Consider the following 25,811-nt stretch of genomic DNA (forward strand, 5'->3'; position numbering starts at 1 on the left):
GCAGGTGGTCTCCTTAAGACACACACCACCCAAACCTTGACATCACCACTGATTACTCAGATAACTGGAGTGGATTTTTTTCAAATTCTTTGACACAGAGTATCCAAAAAAATCAAGAACCTCCAGGATAAATGTATATTTAAACAATAATGTTAGTTTCTATTTCAGATAATATGCTCTGTACATTTTTTTCCAACTTCAGAAATCTCCTAAGGTGAAATACCTCTAAATTTAAAGCAATGGGTCCAATAGTTAATATGAAAAAAAGTTATATATAATATATTAAATATATGACAATCACTATATTACAGAAAGCTAAAAGAGTGTATTTATAAATACACATTTGTCATTTATAAATAAATACACTCCAGAGTGTCCATAAAGTCTAGAAACATTTGAAAATGTAGCTAACATACTGCTTGATAATAAACGTATCCTGTGTTTCCCGGACGTTCAGACACCTTGTAGAATGTCAATACATCACTGTAGTTACATGATTCTGATATATCAGTGCCCACATCAAGCCTCCCTCCCTCCCTTCCTTCCCTCCCTCCCCCGTTCCCTCCTTCCTTTCCTTTCTTCCTCCTTCCCTCCATGTCTTTCTCTTTCCTTCTACCATCATTTCCTGAGCTCCTAAAATATGGGGGAGGCAGAATCCATACTCTTAAGGAACATTCTCCTTGGGGTGTAAAATATAAACATGTGACACATTTAAATGTTATTATAAGCCACATCTCAATTGGGTGAGTGATTCAGAGAGTGTGTGCTATAAAATTCTGGGGCAGAGGTGTCAGGCTGTCCGGGACAGTCCAGATCACTTTCAAGGCATTTCATTATGCTGTGTGTAGACTTTCTTCACTATCTCTCTATCTAGGAAACAATCACACAAAAGTCCAACAGCAGGTCATAAATGAGCCCTATGATACAGTGAGAAAAAAAATGTTTTTCAAATTTTATATGAAAGGAGATCTTGATTCAAGGAGATTATGCTTAATTTTCCATGCTGTGGGACCTGACCCCAACTCAGGGATGAGGACAACGGCATGTCACCCAGTTTCTATTCCAAGGTTCTGACACAGGTTGGACATTGACATAGGTAGCGAAGTGAATTTCCTTTGTTTAATTTTGACTGAAATAATGTTTATTTGTTTTTAATATTGTTTATGCATAATATTCATCATTTACATAATGTTACTATTTTATGAGGTTGATTTGCATTCAATTTTTTTTGAGGCTATGGAAAATTTTTTTTTTATTGAAGTACAGTTGATTTACAAAGTTGTGTTAGTCTCAAGGAAGTAAATTTTTTCATCTCATTTCTTCTGGTTCCTTTCATGCAGGTTACTTCTTTGAGGAGGTGAAGAGATGAAGGAGATATCATCATCAGTCTCCAGAAGGCAGGAGAGAGGAGAAATTTCCTTGCTCAAAATTATCATTCATCATCCTGACCAAGAGAGTCTGCTGAGACAAAGCCTCAGACTTTTACAGAGATCATCCATGAGAATTTGCCCAGAGTAGGGTTTCTCAACTTAGGCATGATCACCACTTGGGGCTGGATAATTCTTTGCTGTGGGGGGCTGTTCTGTGCACTGGAGGATGTCTAGCAGCATCCCTGGCCTCTACCCACTAAATACCAGTAGCACCCGCCCCCAGTTGTGACAACCAAAAAATGTCTCTAGACACTGCCAAATGTCCTCTGGCGGAAGTGGTCAACAATTACCCTGGGGAACAAAATCACATCTGGGCTGCACACTGGAACCACCAGAGGAGCTTTAGAAAGTACTGATGCCTGGGACTCTCCCCCAGAGTGTCTTATTTGATTGGTCTGGGGGTGGCCTGCACTGTAGGATTTTTAAACACTTCCCAAGGAATTTCATTGTGGACCAGGGTTCATCTCAGATTTACCCACAAATTCTGACTCTGACACGGACCTCCTCGCAAATCACATGTTCAATGCCATGTTGGCCTCGTGATTACCCCAGCCTGCATCCTCCTGGCTTATTGGCTCAGTGTCGGCTTTGGTTTTTCAGGTTAGAACATTGCCTTTTCCACAACTATTTGTCATCCATTTATATGTTTTACCAAGGAAATTCAGATATCGACATCAGGCCAATGGGGGACATTTTGGGGTCAAGGGGTCTTTGTGACATTCCCACAAAACACCTCAAGAAGAAGGCTTCTCTTTGCAACCCATCTTGTGAGAACGGAGGCCACGTGTGCATGCCTGGGTATGTGCTCAGGAGAAAGCACACGAAGTAAAGCAAAGGGGGAAAGACCACAATTTCTCCTCTTGGAATTTTCTCAGACTAGCCCTGGAATGGCAACACACCAAAATAATGAGCATCCGTGCTTCCACTTCTTTCAACCAAACTTCTCCTGAATGAATTAGGACAGGTAGAGTTCTGATCTAGGAACTCTGTTCCTAGCTCTCCATCCAACAGAAATGTTTACTTATATTACCAAAAGATAAGTACTATAATGTTCATAGCAGCACTCTCCATAATAGTCACAACTAGGAATTACCCAGATGCCCATCAACAGTGGGCTGGATAAATAGTGATGTATTCACACAAGGGAATACTACACAGCCATGAGAATGAACGGGCTAGAACTTCACACAACACACTGATGAATTTCACAGATAAAATGTCGAGCCAGGGCTTCCCTGGTGGCGCAGTGGTTGAGAGTCTGCCTGCCAATGCAGGAGACGCGGGTTCGTGCCCTGGTCCGGGAGGATCCCACATGCCGCAGAGCGGCTGGGCCCATGGGCCATGGCCGCTGAGCCTGCGCATCCGGAGTCTGTGCTCCACAATGGGAGAGGCCACGACAGTGAGAGGCCCGCGTACGGCAAAAAAAAAAAAAAAAAAAAAAAAAAGTCAAGCCATAGAAACCAGACCCCAAAAAGTGTATATATTGATGACTTAATTTATATACGTTCCCCCAAAACAGACGAAACTTATTGGTACTGTTAGATGTTAGGATAGGGGCCACTCTTAGGAATGGGGATAACGAGTGGAGAGCATAAAGGGGCTTCTGGGATGTTTCAGGTCACACTTCGTTTCTTGATCTGAGTATTGGTTATGTGAGTGTGTTTGGTTTGAGAAAATGTATCGATGTGTACATTTATAATTTATGTACTTTTCTGCTTGTCTATACTTCAATAAAAATATTTAGAACTTAAAAATTACCTTCTGTTTCTCAGCTGCTGCCTCTTCCCTCCCAAGCTGGGAGATTGGGGGATTTGACACAACACTGGTGAGTTGGGAGCTGGGCAAGTCCCAGATAACCCCTCTTATCCTTGTCATCATCCCCACCCCTACACTGCTGCCCTCCACTCAGGTAGTCATGCATAGGCTGGAAGCAGATAGCCTAGAAGTGAGGGGACTCAGTGTCCCATGGCCTGTCTGCTGGAACCAAGACAGTTCTACTGACGATCAACCTCCTGAGACCACAAACAGAGTCCAGCTCCAAACTGGGCAGAGAGCTGTGCGATTTTTTTTTCCTTTAGTCTAGATTGTTTATCCCTAAATCAACAATCTTGCAGCAATGACAGAATCGGGCTGCAGCTCGAGGGTGGGATCCACTGGTGTGGCCTTTTGGCATGCACCACCCCAGCACGTCACACTCCAGGCTGCACATCAACTCTGTCCAGGGCCTCTGCCCCTCACAGCAGCTAATGTGTTTTTCCCACAGATGATACCACTGTATTTGTCCCAACATCTGGATAATATTCTGGATCGCTCGCATATGTGAATCAGGTGTTTATTTTACTAGTGAACTACACCTGCAGCCTAAATAGTGTGTGCTGAGCAGCTGTTGGTGACTCTGAATTGAAACCTAGGTGAGGAGTCATAAACCCAGGAGGTTCATCCTTAGCCAGAAGGATCCAAGACTTTCCAATTCAATAAATCTGGACACTATTGAGAGAAGAGAGACATCATTACAGACAGATAATGGTCCAAAATCCCAGCCAGTGATGACTGGGGAAGCAGATGTAAGCCAGGATGATTTTTATATGTTCCGATAGCCCCTGCCGGGTGGGAGATGAAATAAACAAAAGGTCTGATTGGTAACTACATTTGGGCCACTGAGCAATTGCAGAGGTAAAAGCAATCACATTGCCTGTGCTTGCCAGAAGGAAAAGGATGGGGCAATCGACTTGTCACATAGCTTTATGTACTCAGACATTCTCAAACCCAGTTACATAATCCACCTAAGATGCTGCCCATCTGGGACAGTTACTGTCCCCCACCCCAATGTATTCAGTTGTTCAGCCAGTCCTTCTGATGTTTGAAAATTAAAAAAAAAAGAATATTTATGCATGAAGTGAAGAACTGGGAATATAATAATGAAAAACGTGACCCCTCCCCTCAAGGAGTTCATCATCAGGGTGGCCTGGTTATTGGCTGTTACATAAGAAGCCACCCCAAAACTTAGGGTTTCAATATAATAATGGCCAGGGTGACTGTCTTAGTCAGCTCAGGCTGCCCTAACGAATACCATACACTGGGAGGCTTAAACAACAGAAATTTATTTCTCATAGTTCTAGAAACTGGAAGTTCAAGATCAAAGTGTCAGTAGATTTGGTTCCTGATGGGGACCCTCTTACTGGCTTGCACTGTGTCCTCACATGGCTTTTCTTCTGTGTGTGTTCGGAAAAAGAGATCTCACCCTCTTCATCTTCTTATAAGGGGACTAATCTCATCATAAGGGCCCCACCCTCATGACCCCATCTAAACCTAATTACCTCCCAAAGGCCCCACCTCCAAATGCCATCACATTGGGTGGTTATGGCTTCAACATATGAATTGGGGTGGGGAGACTCAAACATTTAGTCCACAACAATGACCAACTGTACTAGTTTGCTCCGGCTGCCATAACAAATATCACAGGCCAGGTGGCTTAAGCAACAGAAATTTATTTTCTCACAGTTCTGGAGATAAGTCTGAGATCAACGTGTCAGCAAGCTGGGTTTCTTCTCAACCTCTCTCCTTGTCTTGCAGATGGCTGTCCTCTCACTGCGTCCCCACATAGTCACCCCTCAGTCTATGTGTTTGTTGTTTGTGTCCTAATCTCCTCTTCTTAGAAGGATACCAGGGCTTCCCTGGTGGCGCAGTGGTTGGGGGTCCGCCTGCTGATGCGGGGGGTGTGGGTTCGTGCTCCGGTCCGGGAGGATCCGCTGTGCCGTGGAGCGGCTGGGCCCGTGAGCCATGGCCGCTGGGCCTGCGCATCCAGAGCCTGTGCTCCGCAGTGGGAGAGGCCGCAGCAGTGAGAGGCCTGCGTACCGAAAAAAAAAAAAAAAAAAAGAAGGATACCAGTCAGAATGGATTAGGGCCCACCCTAACGATCTCATTTTACCTTGATCATATTTTTAAAGACCCTGTCGTCAAATACAGTCACATTCTGAGGTCCTGGGGGTTAGGACTTCAACAGATGAATTTGGTGGGACACAACTCAGCCCGTTAACACAAACCATCTTGGTTTGCCCAGGACTGAGGGGATTCCTGGGATGCAAGACCTTCAGTGCTAAACTCAGGAAAGACCCAGGCAAGCTGGGACACATTGGTCATCCTAAAAAACATTTCTTTTGCTCTGTAACATGGGTAGGGCTCAAAGGAGACAGCTCATATCTGCTCTAGTCATTGGCTGGGGCACCTGAAAAGCTGGGGGTTGGACCCATCCTAGGTTCATTCAAAATCTGGCAATTGACACTGGGGAGACTCACACAGCTGCAGGCTGGGACAGCTGTTGCTTCTTTGGCATCTATCTTCTGTGGTCTCTCTTTGTGGCCTCTCTGGCATGGTGGCCTCCAGGTAGCCAGACTTCCTACATGGTAGCTCCAGAATCCCAAAGCCTCTTTCCCAAGAAAGCCAGGCAGAAGCTGTGTTCTCTTTGATGACCCAGCCTTTTAAAGCCACGTAGCAGCACCTCTTCCACATTCTATGTTACCATGGCAGTTAACGAGGGCCTTCCCAGGTTCAAAGGGAATAGAGAGAGACTCCGTCATGTGGTGGTGGATTGACCAGAACATATGGGCATACAACATATTGTTGTAGCCCCTTTTAAAGTTTTTAAATTGTGGTAAAATACACAAAACATAAAATATATTATCTTAACCATTTTTAAGTGTATAGTTTAATGGCATTAATTACATTCACATTGTTGTACAACCAATCTCCAGAACTCCTTTCATGTTGCAAAACTGAAATTCTATGCCAGTTAAACACTAACTCCCCATTCCTCTTCCCCTCAGGCCCTGGCAACCACCATTCTACTTTCTGTTTCTATGAATTTGACTCCATTAGGTACCTCGGATAATTGGAACCACACAGTATTTGTCCTTTTGTGACTGACTTATTTCATTTAGCACAATGTCCTCAAGGTTCATCCATGTTGTAGCACGTGTCAGAATTCCCTTCCTCTTTCAGGCTGAATAATATTCTGTTGTATGCATCGACCATGTGTTCTGGCCATTTCTGATCCAATCTACCACACTAGAGGACGACAGAGCCTGGTCAACTCAGTTATAGGACAGTGGGGTGGGTACTGTGATTAGAATACCATAGAATGCTATGAGGGCACAGAGGAGGGGGAAAGGCTTCCTGGAGGAGGTGATGGGTTTTAGGTAGGCAGACATTGTCAACTCTGCCTTCTGGACAGAGAGAGCAGGAAGCATAAGGTCCCTGGGGACAAAAGTGAGCAGGGTGTTTTGGAGAGCTGCTGGCAAGGGTAGGGCAGGGCTGCCTGGTTCAGGTTGTGCACTCTGAGCTCTAGAGGACACCACTCACAAGACGGCAATGGCGCCCTCCACAATGGCGCTGTGTCTGACTGGCTCATCCATCTTCAGCGGTCCCGTGAAAGAACAGGGCAGGGGCAGGGAAGGGGGGAGAAAGCAGGGAGATGAAGTGCTCAGAGACTAGGTCGCCAGAGCTCAGATCAAGAAGAGTCTTCTACAAGATCCTGAGGGTTTGGGAATTGATCCTGGAGACAATGGGAAACTGCCAAAGGATTTTAAATGGGGAGGAGCAGTAACCAAATTCAGGAATTACTATGATTAATGGAAATAAAGGTACCATCATGGACTGTGGGAAGGGGGCAGATCTCTTCTAGCTCTCTCTTTTTATCTCCAATGACTGATTCACCAATCAATACCTGGAAGACTCAGGAAGCCTGGTCAGGAAGTGAGATAAGTACATACATTTTCTTCCTGAGTCCAGCATTCAGAACTCCCAGCTCTAAGCCTACATGGCATTTCCATTCCAGTCAAGGGAGAAAGACAATAGGAAGTGAAGGAATGACTGGAGTCATTTTGGATGGAGATTAGTGTATGGGGAAATAAAGTCAAGTGAGCTGGTAGAGAGTGACTGGGTAGAGGTAGGTGATCACTGAAGGGCTCTCTGAAGAGGGGACTTTTTTTTGCCTCTCAGACATCACTTAAGACCTTCTCAGCCTCACCTGTTGATGGTGCCTTTGGCAAGGTTGTCTGCCCTGGTACAATGGTGACCAGCTCTGTATGAGCTTGTGATTAACTTCAAATAGACAGAATCCAACATCACCTCACCTCCTATCTCCTCCATGTGCCTCTCACCTCCCCTTGGGATTTTCCCCCTTCACAAGGAGGCATGTATACCCCTAAGTGCAGGGAGTTGATGTCTTATGTGGAGTTGATGTCTTCTGACCCACAGGAGACAGAAGTTGGTATATTCCTCCACCTTCCTCCCCTTGGACAGACTGTCTTGAGATGCAATCCTTACATGGCTTCTTGGAAGCCAGCCCATCAGCTCGAGCAATCAGTTTCACTTGATACTAAATCTGTAATACACGCTCCATTGGCTCACCACCCTTCCCTGCCTCACTTCCTTCGTCCCTCACTCCAGTTTCCTGGGATTGCACATCCTAATGTCATAGGACCACGTGAGCTTTCCTACAGACTCTATTTTCTGGGACTATCTGGGGCTAAAATAGACATATGCAGATTTGCCTTTTACAAAGGTCACTCTGATTTCTGTGTGGGTGGTGATTATGCAGAGACTAGTGTGGAAGTCGGGAGAGACACATGAAGAGGCTCTTGCAGTTGTCCAGGCAAAAGACGATGGCTCCTGAGAGGAAGGGATGGTACTGGAGATGGAGGAGTGGATAGGTTCATGGTATATCTTGGAGGCAGAGCTGACAAGAACAGCTACTGAATTGGATGTGGCACAAGAGACAAATCAAGGCTGAATTCTAGGTTTAGGGCTTGGGCAACTAGCCAGTGATGGTGTCTCTTACCGAGAAGGAGAACATTGGAAAAGGAGCAAGTTTGGAATACTTAATTTGCTCATCAAATGTTTTTGGAGCATCTACCATGTGCCAATGAAGGGGTTCAGAATATGCTACAGTGACATAAGGGTTATCTTGAACTGAAGATATTCAAGATTCAACAGCTGCAGGAAGAGACTTTTTCTAGCTTTCCCCTTATCTTCCTAAAAGCAAAGCCTCCCCAAATAATTCAAAACTCATAAATATCCTCCCAGGAGTTTCACAACCAGGGACAATTGACTCTTATCAATGAAGAGGAGAAGTAAACACAAGTCAGCATTTGGATAAGAAGTCACTTCAAACAGATATTGTCATAAAACTATCATATCTCCTATCTATTCTCTTAAGTGCCCATTTGCCCTTCCTAAAAGTCATTTGTTCTCCCAGAAGTACTCCTCTGCCCTTCCCCATCTCCTATTAAGGTGATATGTAAAAATTGTAACCACCTCCTTGGGTCACATTTTTTTTTCTGAACTCCTGAGCATAGGTACTTAATTAAATCTGTTTTTCCCCCCTCTTGCTAATCTGTCTTTTGTCACTTTAATTTGCAGACCTCCAATTACTGAACCTAAGAGGATAGAGGAAAAGTTTTTCCTCCTCAACATTAGGCAATGTGTTAGGTGCTTTGGACACAGGTCTGAGAGGCCCAGTCTTTGCTACAAGGGGCTCAGCAATGACAGTATTGTGGAACCATGAAAATACCAAGGGACATCAAATGTCACCTCTGGGGAGGATAGAAGGAGTCAGGGAGGGAATCCTGGAAAAGCTTAGGAGGAGTTTAAAGTGTGAGAGACTTACTCAGAAAAAAGGAGCAGGGAAAAGGTGATTAAGGTAGCAAATGCAAATATGCAGCAATGTGAGAAGGCTTGGTCCAAGGAATTAAGAATGCTTAGGGAGGGGCTTCCCTGGTGGCGCAGTGGTTGAGAGTCCGCCTGCCGATGCAGGGGACGCGGGTTCGTGCCCCGGTCCGGGAAGATCCTACATGCCGCAGAGCGGCTAGGCCTGTGAGCCATGGCCGCTGAGCCTGCGCGCCCGGAGCCTGCGCATCCAGAGCCTGTGCATCCGAAGCCTGTGTTCCGCAACGGGAGAGGCCGCAACAGTGAGAGGCCCGCGTACCGCAAAAACAAACAAACAAAAAAAGAATGCTTAGGGAGAAGGTAAAGGAAGGGAAAGAATGAAAGAAAAATTTCAGAAGCAGAGAGGCCAGCCAAGTGAAGGGCTTTGTAGGCATGCTGCCATGTTTGCCCTTTAGCATAACAGCTAAGGGGAGCCACTGAAGTGATTCCCCAAACCATACAAATATTTGACTATTTTGTGCTTTTGTACATGGGGTTTCCTCAGCCTGGAACATTCTCCCCCGTCCCCAACTCCTGACAAAGTCCTACTCATCTTTTAAGGTCTTAGTCTTTGGCTATCCTCTCTCTGTTGGATCCCTCTTGAAACCTAGCAGGACCCTGTGGGGTTCCTGGGCATGGGAGCCTTTCTGTTCAGCCTCCATGACCTTCCCTGAGTTCCAAAGGGCAGGTTCAAACAGCCACTAATTAGGGAAGGGAGGGGATGCGGAGACAAGGGAGGAGCAGTCAAGAGAACCAATAGTGCAGCCTTGGGGCAGGGTCCTGGCTCTGCCTCAAGGGATACACATAACAATATCTTTGAGCTTTTCTGCAGAACTAAAACCTCCAACAAATGGAAGATGTTAACTACTTGATGAAGCATTCTTCGTTCCAGAGAGAACATCAGGAGACCGACTGAGGCCAGATTAAAGGAATGCAGGCCCTTCATACACCCTGATCCTTATCAGCAACCCCACCCGCTGTAAAACTCCTTACCACCCCCCACCCCCGGGTAGGGACACACAGTTTTGGAGAAAGCCTCATGGAGAAGGCTTCCTTTTTTTTTTTTTTTAATTTGGCCGCACCCTGTGGCTTGCGGGGATCTTAGTTCCCTGACAAGGGATTGAACCTGGGCCCCTTGCAGTGGAAGCGCAGAGTCCTAACCACTGGACCACCAGGGAATTCCCAGGGTCACACAGTTTTGAAGGGCACAAGCCCACTGTGTCTCCCTTTGCCTGGCAAAGCAATGAAGCTATTCTATTCTACTTCACCCAGAACTCCGACTCTGAGATTCAATTTGGCACTAGTGCACAAAGGCCAAGTTTCGGTATCATTCTCTGTCCCCCAAGCCATAGTTGACTGCAACTCATTGCCGCTCAGCTCCAGGATGCCATGAGCTGGCTATGGCCTTGGCTTCCCCCTTTCCTGCCAGGCTATGAGATCCTTAAGGCTTGGACTCTCTCTTTCAGGTTAGAGCCCAACCCAGGGTCCAGAGAATGTAGAATCTGCTCAGTAATTGGCTGAATTGAATGTCTTTAAAATGTGAGAGAAGCTTGAAGCCATAGAGAAGAGACACCACCCACATCCTTGGGAAGAAGAGCTGTCTATACAGTCAGATGAGAGGAGGCACTGAAAATCCATCAAAGACTGTCTAAGAATGTCTCACATCAGCCTCAATCCAGAGACATGGGAGACACTTTCCATTGGGTCCAACCACTCTTCAGCTTCTGTGCCCTGGAGTCAGATCTGTTGGGCTCAGGCCAGTGATGTAGGCAGTTATCCACATAGACCCACCAGACCAAGATCATCAACCTTTTTTACACAGCACAAGACATGGCATTCATTGAAAGGCTGATATGTTCTGCCAGTGCAGACCCGGGTCGGCCCTGAACCAATGGTTGGAGGGAGAAGGTGAAAATTTCCATGTCTCCTTTTCTGCTGTTATTCCCTCTTGCACATATGGGAATTATTCTTTACAGGTTTAAATGTTATTGAAAATAAACTCAAATGACCAAAATGTTTCACTGAACAATCCATAATAAAGATAAAAGCCACCTGCATTGAGGGAAGTACCGACAGCCATCTCTCAATTGCTCTAGTGTTTGGAACTTCCTGAATGGACTTCTCAAGTGCTTTCTGAGCAATTTAAAGAACTCATCTGTCCAGGGTTGATTAGAACTGTCCCAAACTGGGCTCATCATACCTCAATCAAACAAAAAATGGAGGAAAACAAAACTTCCTGGGAAGACAGAAACAAAATAAAATAAAATAAAACAAAGTCACAACTGCCCCCAGTGGATTTGAATAGCATGGAGTTTCCTTATTCTTGTACAGAATCCAGTATATATATGTATATATGTGTATGTATGTATATATGTATGTGTTTATATATATATATACATATACACACACACACACATATATATATGTATATACACATATACACAGACACACATATAATTTTCCTTTTATCCCACTATGGAATCTCAGTCTAAGATGGTAATGTAATGAAGAGACTTTTATGGTCATCTCTACTTTTATGGTCATCTTTATGATTGACCTCACAAAATAATGTGAGTTATATACATGCATGTACACATAGGCCAGATTCTCAACTGATGTAATTCTATGGGAATTCACAGAGTTATATTGGTTGAGAATTTGGCTTCAGCTTCACTTATTGTAGAAATTCCCATCAACTAGCCTGAGATGAGTCTCCACACACATTGCCACAAAGCTTCATAGGCTGAGAATCTGGCTGACGGAGCACAGAATAATGTCCATCTAAACATCGGCTTGGATTTTATCTGGCCTTGCTTTCCAGAGCAGCTTGCATGATGGAATGAGCAAATGCCTTTGGCCTCTGGAGCTTTATGAATCAGTGTGACCCACTATGGGAAGCCCCAGGCTGTCCATCCATCCTGGAGGGGCAGAGTCCCTTCCCACCTCAGTCTCCCTACCTGGGAATTGGGTGGGACAATCACTTGCCTCTCCCTTCTCCCTCTGAACATTCTCTGCTATTTATGAAAGTACAGTTTGTAAATAGAACTCCCAGAAAATAAGCATTAAGAGCTGGAAACCAGCATTGGGTGCCAGGGAAAATGTATTCATTTGCTAAGTTAGCAAGTGCCAATACCATTAATTGAATTTGTGCCAAAACATGCATTTTTGCAAATGTTGTTCTGTTCCATTCATTATTTATAGAACATCACCTAAGGGCAGTGCATGCTACAAGCCAAAAATCTCATCCTGCATTTTATCAGAAACCCATTGCAAGGAAGGGGAGAAGGGAGACGGAGGGAAACTATAAAATGAGATTTCTGGAAAAAGCTAAAAGAACTTGTCTGGCATGTTTTGTCTGGACAAGTAATGCCCACAGGGCGACTTGATAATAATCTCCAAATGCAAGGGGACTGGAAACAGCAGCTGCTCTTTCTTGCCACTCAGGACAGAAGAAGAAATGAACCTCCACTGCCACATGAAAGAGTTAGGCTAGTTAGAAGGGAAAGCTTCTTTAACACCGAATGTTATCAAGAGAAACTGAGAGCAGAAAAGACCTTTAGATGTGGGAAGTACTTCATGTGTTCCAGATAGTCTAAGGGTAAGAAGTCAATTCAATATTTCCTCAACCCTGAGACAACAGATGTCCCTGGAGGTCACTGCCACAGTAGGAAATTGTCCTGGTCCTGATGGTTTGTCATCACATTAGAGGCATGGGTTTTGGTGCGAGAAACCTGCTTTGACATGCCACATTTGGACAAATTATTTGATCTCTCTCTATGCCTACTTAAGCATTTGTAAAATAGGAATAATTACTCATTCAACACTATTACTGCACCAGGCATTGTTCTAGGGGATGGGGGTACAGCAGTGAATACAATAGATTTAAAAACCCTTGCTGATTCTAATGGAGAGGGAGGCTTAATATAATAATAAAGAATAAAGAAGTAAAATATACAACGTATCAGATGGTGATAAGTGCTATGGAGATAAATTAAGGAGGGAAGGGGATGGCAGTAGGGAAGTTTCCACTTTAAGTAGGGTTGGGGGTGGGGAGGTCGTACACTGAGGAAAGATTTGAAGGAAGTGAAGGAGTGAGCTAAGAGGGTGCAGTGGGTTGAATGGTGGCCCCCAAAATGTTATGTCCATGTTCTAATCCAGGAACCTATGAATGTGACTTTATTTGGAAAAATGGTCTTTGCAGATGTGATTAAGTTAAAGTCCTTGAGATGAGATCATCCTGGATTATCCGGGTGGGCCCTAAATCTAATGGCATGTGTCCTTGTAAGAGAGAAGGGGAGAAGACAGACACAGAGAAGCCATCAGAAGATGGAGGCAAAGATTGGAGTGATACAGCCACAAGCCAAGAAACACCTGGACCAAAGAAGCTGGAAGAGGCAAGGAAGGATTCTCTCTTAGAGCCTTCAGAGGGACCATGGCCTTGTGGCACCTGGATTTCAGACTTCTGGCCTCCAGAACTATGAGAGAATCAATTTCTTTTGTTTTAAGCCACCAAGCTCGTGGTGTTTTTCATGGCAGCCCTAGGAGATTAATACAGAGGGTATCGAAGAAGTGGTTAAGCAAGAGAACAGCAGGTGCAAAGGCTCTGAGGCAGGTCTTTTGCCTGTCTGCTTGGGAAAGAGCCAGGAAGCTTGTGTCTTTGGAGTGGCAGGAGTGATGGGAGTCTGCAGTTGAAGCAGACTCTGAAGGAGTTAACAGCTGAAGGCTCTCTGCTGATGGTGCTTCCCACAGAGGAACAGCAAGTCTTTCCTGGAAGAGGCAACTGGGTGGCACATCTCTGTGCCCAACACAAGCAGTGAGTCTAGGGGTAATGTAATTGCAAAACAATGATGGCTTGGACCAGGTTGATAGGAGTGGAAGAAATGAGATTCTGAATATGTTTTTGAGGCATAGAAACAAGTGGATTTATGGTAGATTGGATATGGGATATAAGATAAAGAGGGAGGTCAAGAATGGCTCCGAGCATTTTGGCCTGAGCAACTAGAAGAATGGAACTGCCATCAACTGAGTTGGGGAAGGCTGTAGATGGAACCGGTTTTGGGGAAAAGATCAAGAGTTTGCTTTAGGACACGTTAGATTTAAGATGCTTGTTAAACATCCAAGTGCAGATATCAGATATATGACTGAAGGGGACATTTCTGATCTGGAGATATACATATGGAAAAATTTTTTACTTTATTTCTTAACTTACAGAAAAATTCTTGCTTTCTGTTGTACAGTTTTATGAGCTTCGAAAAATACATAGTCATATAACCACCACCACAGTTAAGATACAGAACTGTTCCATTATCCTAATAAAATCCCTTATGTCACCCTTTTGTACTCAGACTCACCCTTCATCTCCAGCCCTTGGCAACCACTGATCTATTCTCCATCCCTAGAGTTTTGCCTCTTCCATAATTCATATAAATAAAATCATACGGTATGTAGAATTTTGAATCTGGTTTCTTTTTTCAGCACGATGTATTTGAGATTCATCCATGTCGTGTTTATCAATTCCACTGTATGGATGTACCATAGTTTGTTCACCCATTGACCCACTGAAGGACATCTGGGTTGTCTCCCCTTATTAGCAGTTATGATAAAGCTAGTATAAACATTCATGGTCTTTTGTGTGAACAAAAGTTTTCAGATTTCTTGAATATATAATGAGGAGTAGGATTGCTGGGTCATCCAGTAAGTATATGTTTTCAAAACTGCCTACTGTTTTCCAAAGTGGTTGTGCCATTTTGTGTTTCCCGCAGCAATATCAGATTTTAAATTATTTTTTAAATTTATTTTTAACCACCCTAACAGGTATGTAATAGTGTCTCATTGTGGTTTTCATTTGTCTTTCCCTAATGAATAATGATGTTGTGTGTCTTTTCATGTGCTTATTTTCCATACAAATTTCTTCTTTGGTGAGGTATCCATTAAAATCTGTGCCCATTTTTAATTGGGTTATTTGTTTTCATACTGTTGAGTATGGAAAATTCTTTATATAGTCTGCTTACAAGTCCTTTGTCAGATATGTGATTTGTAAATATATTTTCCAAGTCTGTAGCTTGTTTTTTTATTCTCTTAAAAGTGTTTTTGGCAGAGCAAAAGTTTTAAATTTTTTTTCAGATTTTTTTTATGTGGACCATTTTTAAAGTCTTTATTGAATTTGTTACAGTATTGCTTCTGTTTTATGTTTTGGTTTTTTGGCCACGAGGCATGTGGGATTTTAGCTCCCCGAGCAGGGATTGAACCTGCACCCCCTGCGTTGGAAGGTGAAGTCTTAACCACTGGACCACCAGGGAAGTCCCAAAAGTTTTAAATGTTGATGAATCCCAGTTTATCATTTTTTTCTTTTACAGATCATGATTTTGGTTTCATATCCAAGAACTCATTGCCTAAATCGAGGTCACAAAGATATTCTCCTTTATCTCCTTTTAAAAGTCTGATGGATTTATGTTTTATATTTAGGTCTCTGAACCATTTTTAGTTAATTTTTTACAAGCCTTGAGGTACAGTCAAGGTACATTCTCTTTTGCATATTGGGTGTCCAAGTTTTCCAGCAGCATTTGTTGAATCTCTACTTTCCTTTTTAATTTTAATCCTCTTTTAGTTCTCCAGATTTGATAATTTCTAATTACCTATTTTTAAGTTCACTTACTTTTTCCTCTATCATCTCTATTCTACTGTTGAAGTTATCCAGTGATTTTTTAAAAATTTTAAGGTATCATATTTTTCAGTCCTAAAATTTCAATTTGGTTCTTTCCATAATAATTTCTATTTCCTTCTTGAGAGTTTTTATCTTTCCATTCATTTCAAGAATGTTCACCCTTACTTCATGGAACATGGTTACGATAGCTGCTTGAAAGTCTTTGCTAATTCAAACATCTGGACCATCACGGTGTTGGCATCTGTTTATTGTTCTTTCTCTTGAGAATTGGTCAGATTTTTCTGGTTCTTTGTATGTTAAATAATTTTAGATTTCTTTCTGGACATATTGACTATTATATTCTGAGACTGGGTCCTGCTAAAATCCTCTTGAGAATGGAATGTCAATAGATTTGTTGTTGTTTTAGCAGGAAGTAAACACCTTAGGTTAAGACCATAAGTTTTGTCCTGCTTTCTGTGGGCGGTGGTTCAAATATCATTTCAGGATTCAATGCCATTGTTTTTACTACCCAGTATATGTGACACTCAGGAGTGTGTTTGGGACTTGGGAATGGTTTGTATCACAGCTCAGTTTTCAGAGATTTTACTCTGCTCCTTTTGGGTCTGTGCTGCTCATGCACAGCTTGGTGGTGAGCCCAGGATTTGTGTTAGTTCATACACAGAATTAGAGGGATTCCTTTTTCCAATTCTTTTCTCTCTGGGATTTTCTCCACATTCTCTGGCTCCCAATATCCCCCTTTTCCAATTCCTTTGGCCAGAAAAATGGATTTTTCTCAGACTTTTAGCCCTCCCTCCCCCACCACACTGTCTTACAATTCTATGTCACTGGAACCACCCTCAGGGTGAAGCAGCAAGAAAAAAAATAATGGGGTTTCCTCCTACACTCTTCACACACAGGGATTCCTTTTTCCGGTTCCACTAGTCAGAGAGACAAGGTTCAGGTATCTGTACCACCTGTTGGTGGACCACCACAATGTGGTGACCAACATTGTCACCACAGCAGTACAGATCCACAACTGGGGTTGGCCTCCAAGACAAAGCCAGGAGAGACAAAAAGAGAAAAAAGCAAAAAATGAGGATTACCCCCCCCACACTTACTGTTGGCTCTCAGGGATCTCTTTCTCCAATCCTCTGGCCAGAAAGAGTGGGATTTCTATTGGAGTTTTGGGTGCCCACCCGCATTTCAAAATTCTGTGACTCAGATCTCCAGGCCACCCTCATATCAAGTCCAGAGACACAAGAAGAAAAAAAGAAAAGGAATCTCCCTGGTACTGGTCGTTCTTCCAGTTTTGATTGCTATTGTTTACTTACCAGAGTCATCAGGTAGTTGCTTTGTATATTCTGCCCAGAGTTTTCGGTTGTCATCAGTGGGAAAGATAGACTAAGTAGGCTTACTCTATCTTGGTCGGCCCTGGAAGTTCTGGGAATTTTATGTGTGTGTGCATGCATGATATTTATGATATTTCAACCATTTAGATTGGATAGTTATGATACTGAAGCAATTATTCAGATTAAATGAGATCACCAAAGGAGTGGGTTTAGATAGAAAAGAGAGGGGGTCCAAGAACTGAGGCCTGGGGCACTCCAACAATTAGAAGTCAGGTAAATGAGGAAGAATGAGAAGACCAGAGATAAGATGAAAACTCAGAGAACCGAGTGTCCTGGATACTAATAACAGTGTTTCAAGTAGGAGGAAGTGATCCATTGGGTCAATTACTGGCAATAAGTAATATGAAGACTGAAAATTTGCCTTTGGATAATTCCTATGGTTGTGGGGGGAATTAAGTGAGATGCTAAGTAGAACAAATTCAATGCAATCCCTTTCAAAATACCAAGGCCATTTTTCAGAGAACTAGAGCAAATAATTTTAAAATTTATATGGAAACACAAAAGACACCAAATAACCAAAACAATCTTGAGAAAGAATGGAGCTGGAGGACTCATGCTCCTTGACTTCAGACTATACTACAAAGCTATAGTAATCAAAATAGTATGGTACTGGCATAAAAACAGACACATAGGTCATCGAACAAGACAGAAAGCCCAGAAATAAACCCACGCTTACATGGTTAATTGATGGCAAAGGAGGCAAGAATATACATTGGGGAAAAGACAGCCTCTTCAATAAATGGTGTTGGGAAAACTGGACAGCCACATGCAAAAGAATCATACTGGACTACTTTCTCAAACCATATACAAAAATAAACTCAAATTGAGCTGGTTATTTTTTAAAAACCAGCAGACATGGGAGAAGCTTTGAAAACCAATAAAAGTTACCATTTTGTAAGAGATATTTATAAGGCAAATCTCCATTTGTAAGAGTGTCTCCCTCTATGTACCAGAAAGAGAAGGATGACTAAATCTCTAGAAACTCTTACCAATGAAGATGGCAACTGACTTGAATGTGTATAACAACCTTATCCTTGTTTACTATGCTTTTCCTGATAACCACCCATATCTGGCCCCTGCACCCCCCCACCTCCCCCCACACCCCCAAACACACAACATCTTCTTTTGCTTTAGCTGGAGATGGTATTTAAGGTGGTGGCTTGGGCCATTTTGGAGAGTTACTCAGTTCTCCTGGGTATCTTCCATTTATATAAGAGGTATACATGTTATTAAACTTCTGTTTGTTTTTCTCCTGTTTATCTGTCTTTTAATAAAAGGATGGTCTTATCCAAGATCCTAAAAGGGTAGAGGGAAAATTATTTTTCCTCCCTTACAATTCCATACATGATATCCTCTCAATTAAGATAAGGAAATCAATGATCAGTCAAGATTGTTTCCTATTTCAACCATTGATCCTACAGTAGCCATCTTCCTGCATGACCAATACAAATTTGCAATGAATTTGAAGGAACAGACTCCTTTTTATCTATTCTTCCTCTCACTTGGAGAAAACCACCCTCTATGTTGAATTACCTGTGAAAGACACGACACCATCCTGTATTTCTTGGGGTCACAAATGGTGGCTTACTATCTTATTTATGGTCCTGATCCCATTTTCTGAAAACTGTGTCATGGCTGTTCTAATAAAAGGGAGATGCCTTCGGAGAGACACTGACGATTTTTAGGGGGAAATTAATTTATAGTAAATAAGTTGTATGCTTTGTTTGTATCCTACATCAGCCTCACCTCTGGACTGGACCAAGCTTTGGTGCATCGGCCATTACTGTGATTTATCATTAGCTGATTACCTAGTCAATTGTTCTCTTATTGAAATAAAGTGAGAAAAAATCAAACCTTCCATTCAATGGAAGGTATTACAAATGGCAGTTCCTTTTACACTCAAGAGACTCCAGGCAGCCCAGATGATCACCTGGTATGATGTGATACACACAACTGCCTAGCAGGTACAATGTGGCTCTCCAAGGGCACATCCACCTCCAATCATTTAGTGCTTGTCTTTGGCCATGTGTGTGTGTGTGTGTGTGTGTGTGTGTGTAAGCAGGCAACAAGAGTTATTTGGGAGGCCAGGACTGATGCAATAAGTCAAAATTCTTAACACCAGATGCATGTTCATCCTTCTGTGTTAAATTATTGTGGGATACTATTATTATTATTATTCACACAAAGGGAGGCTACATTTACTTTCCTGGGTGTGGAAAGGCAGAACTGGACATTTAAATCTAAAAAGTACTAAAGAAGAGTGAAGCCACGCTGGGGTTGGGGATGGTGGTGGGGGATGGAGGCTTTGAAGTCAGCAGCTCACGACTTTCCAAGAGGGAAGAGCCAAGTGTCAGCACAGAGCATTCACCCAGGTTGGCTTAAGCTGGGCCTATACAGCTCCTTGATACCTATACCAAAACTCCTCTGGATAAAGTGACATGGGAACATGCTTAGAGAGGAAAGCACATTTTTCTTAAGTGGCTGGGTTTATTTATTAAAAATTAATATGCCTCTGTGGGGACTAGTTTTGTGACACGTTGTGTCATTTGCAGAACTGGTTGGGGGTCCATACACCACAGCTGTTCATTTTCTCAGGTGCTGCATATTCCCCATGAGCTAGTCTTCATCCGCCATTAGCCTCATCCCTAATGGCCTATATTAATTTATAACTGAGGGGAATTGCAAAAATGCACTATGTTTCACAGAAGCAAGGCGAGCTCTTGCAACCCTTTTAAAGTCATAATAAATTAAGCTGCAAAGTATGCCCATATTTATCTTGCATCATTTTTATAGTTATTGCTGCTATTTTTCTTATGCTACCTTAATTAAGATATGTCTTTGGAGGATTAACTTCTGTTGGAAAAAAAAAAGCAGAATTTTAAAAAATAGGTTTGTTTTGTTTCTGTGAATAAAGAGTAGGTGCTTTGGGTTGACCAGATGGTAGAAAGAGGTGGGGAGCTCTGGCCTGGGAGTCTCATTCTGTTTCTACCTTATACTAGCCAGGTGACTTGGGTGTTACTTGCCCCCCTCTGGGCTTCAGTTCTGGAAAAAGAAGAAGTTGGACTAGCCAATCTCTGGGGCCCTTTCCTTGGTTCTTTGACCGGCCCCTCCCATTGATAACTAAGCAATCAAGCCAATGGCTATCAGATTTGTTCATGTTCGTCATGAAATTCACTGAAATAGTTAAAATCTGAGTTAGTTTTTAATGACTGAACTGAGTAGGCTACTCAGTATCCAGATAGATCATTCCACAGCTGGTTGTTATGACAACCAGAAACAATGCTGCAAAAGCCAAGGACTGAGTGGAGAGAAATGGTCACAACCAGTGGCCCCTCTGCTATGGGAGCTTTCAAAGGGCCAAGTTGGCCCTGTGGATTTGTCCTCTCCAGCCCAGGGCCAACACTGGCCCCATTAGTCTTTCTGATATGAGGTTTTGCACTTAGTCATTTTACAACAGCTTTGTATTTAATCTACAAAGCAACCCTGAAAAATCCCTTGGTGTAGCCAACCGTAGCCTGCTCTTCAAGCTAATTATTTTTCTTTGTTAATGAAAAAGTATCCATATGCCTAGTAAATTCTTGTCCGTATACATCTTTATTTTCATTAATTTTATGCAACATAGCTCAAGCAATAGGTCAATCTGTCTGGTTAAGAAGGGCATACAATGCCCTTTTAAGGTTTTACAATCACAAAAGATTTCCCCTCTTTAGTTCCTCTTGAAGAGGCATACTTTTTTTCCAGGTCAAAGAGAAATAACACAGCAATCCTTCCAGCCAGGCTCTCCTTCAACAGGCCACACTCCACCAAGCAGGAGGTTGGCCGTTACCACTTTCGGTAAATCACTAGACAGTGGAGCCATCTTTGCCAGTCAGAAATATTTCCTCACCACACTGGTTCTGTTTGATTGGTCTTGGGTTTATGCAGTTCCTGGCACAGGGAGGGCCTTTTCCTCCTCTGCCAGGTTTCTTTCAGCCTTGCTACAGCCTAGTTTCAACTCTGGCTTAGAATCCAACCCACAAAACTACCTTTCCAATTGCTCCTTTTGGCCCAAAGAATGTCATCCGGTTTCCAGTGAAGGCCTCAGTCAAAGGCCTTGTTGTTCTGGGAGGTGGTACCCCAGTGGGATGGGCCATTGCCAACCATGTCTCCCTCACCCACCCCAGCCCTGGGGACTATTGGGGGACTTTGCGTTCCCACAGCTCCATAAGCAGGCACTGAGGGTCTGGGATGCCTTTGGACGAGGTGGCAGGGCATAATTAAGGGGTTCTGAAACTCATGACTTATAAAGACCCTGGTCAAGCTGACTCTGAAAATAAAAGAAAAAAAAAGGTTTTCAAGCAATAGCAAATAATAATAATATGGATTAGGTCTCAAACTAACACAAAGTAGTTTAGGATTTGAGGCCACTTCGCAGGAAACCTCCCATTCATGTTCCCAGAACTCTATCCCTCCCTGTTGTCCACACACAATGTTCCCTTTCTCAGGAAGTAATTTCTGTTAAAAAGCTTTTATTGCTCAGTTTATGGGGATTTCATACTCGGATTTACAATACTTCTCAGGCTCCATACACACAAGTCATGGGATCTTGATTTCTGAAGAGGGAGTAGCTACTGATACCTTAAAGAAGACATCAGCTTTGGCCAATGCCCCAACTTCTTTAGGGGAAGACTTTGTCCCTAGAACCGAGAAAGGAATAATGCTGGAAATGCCATGTGGTCAGTGGTGGCTGAACCTCATATGAACCACACGTCACCTGACCCCACCTCTCTCCATCCCTGCCCCTCTCACTGCTGCTCCCACTTATTTGATAATGGGATGGGAGACATCAGGCCAAAATATTTATTAAGCACACTGTGAATGCAGAACAAAGTCCAAGGCAAAAAGAATGGGGAGAAGGGAATCAAAACTTATAGTCCAGACCTTAATAGTCTTTCAGTAGGACTCTCACTACAGCCTGATAAATGGTCTTCATGCTGCTAGCTTCTCCTCCATACTCTAATCTAGTGGTTCTCAAACTTTAGGGGCATCAGATTTACCTGGGGGGGGATGATTATTAAAGCACAAGTTTCTGGGCCTCACTCTCAGATTGTCTAATACAGCAGGTCTGAGGTGGAAGCAAGAATTTGCAGTATTAGAAGCTTCCAGATGATTCTTATATTCATGGACCAGGGACCACACTTTGAGAACCACTGCTCTTATCCATTCTTCTCCCTGTTTCCAGAATGATCCTCTAGCATAGGAGTCTGATCAAGCACTCACCACCCAGTCACCATGGAATAAAGTCTCAACTCAACATGACATTTAGGGCCTCCCCACCAGGGTCCCAGCTGATGTGTGCAGTCACAACATCACACATCCCATGTTTTAGCTTTTAGCTTGGGTTCCCTCAGAAGCAAACCCAGAGACAAGGATTTGAAGGGTAATGCCAGGAAGCAATAGCGTAGGAGGCAGTAAGTAAGACAGGGAAAAAAAGGAAACCAATACAGAGTTAGTTAAAGAGAAGATTACTGCTGTGGGCAACTGGGGTCCAATCTCACTGGGGGCCTCTGGAGGACTGCATAGAGAACACCTCAGAGCTATCCTGCCCAAGAGCTGAAGTACCTGGGGAATTATCCACCAATTTCTGTCAGTCTTTTGTTGAGGGCTACCTCTAGACCCATCAACTGCCTGTCACTTCCGGCGTGCCCCTATGCAAATCTAGGTCACTGTGGAGGCCAGAGAAAGCACTCAGGCAGAGCCCTAGGTACTTGAAGTAGGAAGCCATCAGGTCAGAGTACATGCAAATGGTGACTGCTGAGCGTTCTTTGATGAGCCACCATCAGCTTCTACTCTACAAGTCCTCTTCATACCCAGTTCTTTCACACATCTCTTCTCTTGTGCAGAAGGGCCCAAGCCTGCCTTCTCCTGCTCTGGCTCTCTGGAAGACAGAGTTTTGGATGGGGCTGAGATGATTCTTTAGGGCTTAGGTTGGCAGTAGGCTGGGTGATTATCAGCTCAGTAGCACACAAGTCTGTATGACCAGACATAGTTAAGGAGCCCAGGGGCAGGTGGTGAGTAGAAACAGCAGCACCAAGAGGGCCATGAGCACTAAGGAAAGACGCTGCAGGGTGGGGTGGTGGCGTGGGGTGCTGATAAAGCAGCTGAGGGGGTGTCCGCAGGCAGTATTTTGAAGTCTTCCTTTGGGACAAATTTTGAGCCTTTTGGCCTTTAGGCCTGTGGTGGCCACCTGCCCTGCAGTGATTATGAAACACAATCGAATGCGAGATGAAATAGTGGAATTACATCATCCTGTTGCCCAAATGGTAAGTCTTAGAGCACAGGCTGGTGAAGAAGGGTTTGCACAGCACTCGTGGGTGTGGTTACTGTGACCATACCCTGGCACTTAGGTGACATGCTGCCCCTTCCAAGTGCTGTTAGAACCCCCTCCTTCTCAGTCAGTCTTTGCCTCAGGCACTGAGCCTCAGATATTGTTAATTTCTTGAGAACCCACCAAGGTGAGAATATTCTCTCCCTTGATTTTCAGACTTCTTGTTCGGCTATTGGGGTTATGGGAGTGCAGAGTTATGGATGGCTTAAAGTGATTCCAGGCAACAAGGATGTGTAACACTGGTGTGTGTGGGTGGGCAAGAAAGAACAACAAGAATAATAAACAATCAAAAATTCCCATTTAATGTTATATAGTAACTTAATATTCACTATATAAAAATAAAATGTCTTCTGTAAAAAAAAAATAGAAAATTTTTCCTAAGGAAATCTTCTGACTGAAACAGTCTTAAGCTCATTAAAATGTTAGTGAGTGGCTGGTTCATATCCTTTTTTTTTTTAACCCCTTTATCCTTTATAATCACAGTTGAAGTGATATATGCATGAACTTTGCAAGGCATAAGAAAACATAATTTACTTGACATGATTTGGGGAGAGAAAAACTGAAATATATTAAACATCACTCAACCACATTATTTAGAGAGAATAAAATCAGAGACACTAATTGCCCATGATGGCTATTTATACAATGCGCCACTGGAGTGAAGGGATCCTGGCGGCTCTTGAAATAGGCAGTTTAAATTTGATCCAGAAGGCAACCAGCGGAGCCAGTAAAGACACATAATCTGGGAGGTGACATGTTTTCTCTGTTAAAGTACAGCTATTGAGACGGTAAAGAAACAAGAACAGGCCCTAGTCTAGTCTCAAGTGAGACTGCAGGGTGGAAAAACTTTGCCCCCTTTCCTATCTCATTCTCCTGCTTGATGTCCTTCCTTCAGGTGTCCTGAAGATGACCCCTAAGTGTCCCAAACTCAACTAGGCAATGACTTCTGCTTTAGAATGATCCTTTCTTTCCTCCACATCCACCAAAATATACCTGTTCTATGTCTTAATCTTCAAAAGTTTGCTATGTGATTAATTAGCTATCATCTATAATCTAATACACAAATTCCCATAGAGACTCAAGGACAAATGGTGGCACAAGGAGAATCCATCAATTTCCCATGTCAATTTGGGGAATCACATAGAGAGGTCTTCTTTTTCTTAATGCATCCTGTTAGTGTGAATAAAATTCAAGTGAATAAATGCACCCGAATAAAAACACCTCAGGGTTTTAAGGATTCTAGTACTTCCCAAAGAAGTTGTGATGGGGATGCATAGGTTCAGTGGCCAAATCATTTTGTTCATGGTGTTGACATTTGAGGATCCCTATTAGAGAAAGGAGAAAGGTCTACATTCACATTCTTCCAAATATATAGGCTTGCTTGCATTTCCTAAAAATAAAAAGGTCTAAGGAAGTTACCTTAGAATTTTCAGTTCTAATAAGTTAGAAATAGATTTTTACCTTTCCCTGGTGAAATTTAAGTTCTAGTTTCCAATTTCTCAAATCATTCCTTTAAGCACTATACTACCTGGAATGGCACTGGTCTCTCTAAGCCTTGACGTATCTTTGTTTTTACGCACTGCCAGGCAATATGAATGCCATCAGAGTAATAAAGAGCCAGAACAGCCACACAAAAGACACTAACCAATTTGTGCCGATGGTATAAAGGCTCACCCCCAGGTTCTCCACAAACGGCATGTGCCCACTGCCAGGTGCCCTTCACAGCCAAAACACTATTCCTTTGCTCCCAAAGATGTTGCAGTTAATACCATCAATTAAGATTACTTTCGGGGGGCTTCCCTGGTGGCGCAGTGGTTGAGAGTCCGCCTGCTGATGCAGGGGACACGGGTTCGTGCCCCGGTCTGGGAGGATCCCACATGCCGCGGAGCGGCTGGGCCCATGAGCCATGGCCGCTGAGCCTGCGCATCCAGAGCCTGTGCTCCGCAGCGGGAGAGGCCACAACAGTGAGAGGCCCGACTGCCGCAAAAAAAAAAAAAAAAAAAAAAAAAAAAAAAGATTACTTTGGGGAAGGGAATGGAAACTAAGTTAAACTAGTAGTACGTGCAATATACCAGGCAATGTATTAAGGTGCTTTCATAGACCTTTATTTCCTTTACTTGCCCCAAACACTTGTAAAATCGGCATTATAATTCTCTACTCTTCAAAGAGAAACCTGAAAAAGAAAAAGTTACTTGCCACCTAAATTAAGTAGCAGAACAAAAACTGGCTCCAAGACCCATGCTATTTCCTCCAAATTA

At 43.2% G+C, this 25,811-nt stretch overlaps 1 pseudogene across 1 annotated transcript in view; it reads right to left on the bottom strand.

Moving 5' to 3' along the window:
• Positions 1 to 4,902: 4,902 nt before the first annotated feature.
• LOC309796718 (protein FAM3C-like) overlaps positions 4,903 to 25,811 on the bottom strand; it is a 44,475-nt pseudogene continuing 23,566 nt past the window's right edge. The window contains exons 2-3 of the transcript XR_014296173.1: positions 5,726 to 5,968; positions 4,903 to 5,277 (exon numbers count right to left, since the gene is read on the bottom strand). The product of XR_014296173.1 is annotated as a protein FAM3C-like (transcript). The remainder of the gene's footprint in view (positions 5,278 to 5,725; positions 5,969 to 25,811) is intronic.

The sequence above is a fragment of the Mesoplodon mirus genome (assembly GCF_964341445.2).
Source record: "Mesoplodon mirus genome assembly, chromosome: X".
Classification (NCBI taxonomy): domain Eukaryota; kingdom Metazoa; phylum Chordata; class Mammalia; order Artiodactyla; family Ziphiidae; genus Mesoplodon; species Mesoplodon mirus.